The sequence below is a fragment of the Suricata suricatta genome, chromosome 3, assembly GCF_006229205.1.
Source record: "Suricata suricatta isolate VVHF042 chromosome 3, meerkat_22Aug2017_6uvM2_HiC, whole genome shotgun sequence".
Taxonomy (NCBI): Eukaryota; Metazoa; Chordata; class Mammalia; order Carnivora; family Herpestidae; genus Suricata; species Suricata suricatta.
The window spans coordinates 364241-365352 of record NC_043702.1 but is presented as its reverse complement, the minus strand read 5'-3'; the positions used below and the strand labels follow the sequence as shown (position 1 = coordinate 365352).

The 1112-nt window shown below is 56.9% G+C and overlaps 1 protein-coding gene and 1 long non-coding RNA gene across 3 annotated transcripts in view; one reads left to right on the top strand and one right to left on the bottom strand.

The window, feature by feature from the left end:
• FARP2 (FERM, ARH/RhoGEF and pleckstrin domain protein 2) overlaps window positions 1–1112 on the top strand; it is a 93502-nt gene that overhangs the window by 8376 nt on the left and 84014 nt on the right. The window lies entirely within an intron of this gene.
• Window positions 7–1112, bottom strand: part of LOC115287262 — a 9616-nt gene continuing 8510 nt past the window's right edge. For both annotated transcript variants that reach the window (XR_003906376.1, XR_003906375.1), the window contains exons 3-4: window positions 284–470; window positions 7–115 (exon numbers count right to left, since the gene is read on the bottom strand). This is a non-coding gene — a long non-coding RNA (uncharacterized LOC115287262). The remainder of the gene's footprint in view (window positions 116–283; window positions 471–1112) is intronic.

Sequence of the window (1112 nt, the reverse complement as noted above, 5' to 3'; positions counted from 1 at the left end):
CCCCAGAGCTCTTTGCCCAAGCTGCTGTCACTGCTTGGGGCAAGTCTGAGTTTCCATCGCAGGATGCTTACCTTCCGGTCTTTTGCCTGAATGAGGAGACCTGGGGAAAGAAGAGCTTCAGGGAGAAAGGGGGAGAAAGGTCAGGGGACAAGCGGGGGTGGGCAGTAGAGCTCAGGTCTTGGGGTCCTGCTGGTGACACTGTGACTCTGCCACCCTCCACCCTTTATATTTGAACTAACAGGCACAGGGTGTAGTCTGGTGTTGTGGGACGGGGCGCACTCACGGTGCAGGGCAGCAGTCCCAGGGCGCACAGGGACCCCCAGTGGGATCCGTGTCGGCGGCACAGGGGGCAGCTCCTGGGCCCATAGCTTGTCTGTGGTCTCTGTCCTCCCGGAAGGCAAGCACTCAGAGACCAGGCTTCGCTGACGCACCACTGAGTGTTCGGTGTGCGGACAGTGCTGGATCAGTAACTACATGTGGAATGAGAGAAATCAAAACATAGATTGGGTTAGCATCCTTTCTTCCAGAGTGTTCTGAATTCTCTCCTGTAGCAGTTTTCTGACCTCAGATTCAAGTGCGTGTGTGTTTGGTAAATCTCTTGCACACTGGTAGTTACAAATCACTGGCATTGTGCAGAATCCCGAGTTGATATTGAAGGGACCTTTTTAACTTAGGGAAAATTTTGACTTTTAGCTATTTTTGAAATGCTTGTATTTTGCTTCAGTGAAAATCCAGAGCAGCTCAGCCCAAACACCTCCCTGTTGGGGTTCCTGTTTCTTCCTGAGCAACGTGTGCTGCTTCGTGTCAGTCTTAGTAAGTAAGATGGCCTTGGCCTCCTCGTTAGTTTCCTAACAGAGGTTAGCTCTGCGAGTCCCCAGTGTCTCCCCGTCTCCCCCTCCCGGGCTGTGCGGAGATACAGCCCGGCGACAGGACACGCTCCCGGGCTGTGCGGACCTGCCGCGTGTCCCGTCAGCGGGCTGTACCTCCGTCTCCCGCTCCCGGGCTGTGCGGACGCGCCGGGTGTCCCGTCACCGGGCTGTACCTCCGTCTCCCGCTCCCGGGCTGTGCGGACGCGCCGCGTGTCCCTTCGCCGGGCTGTACCTCCGTCTCCC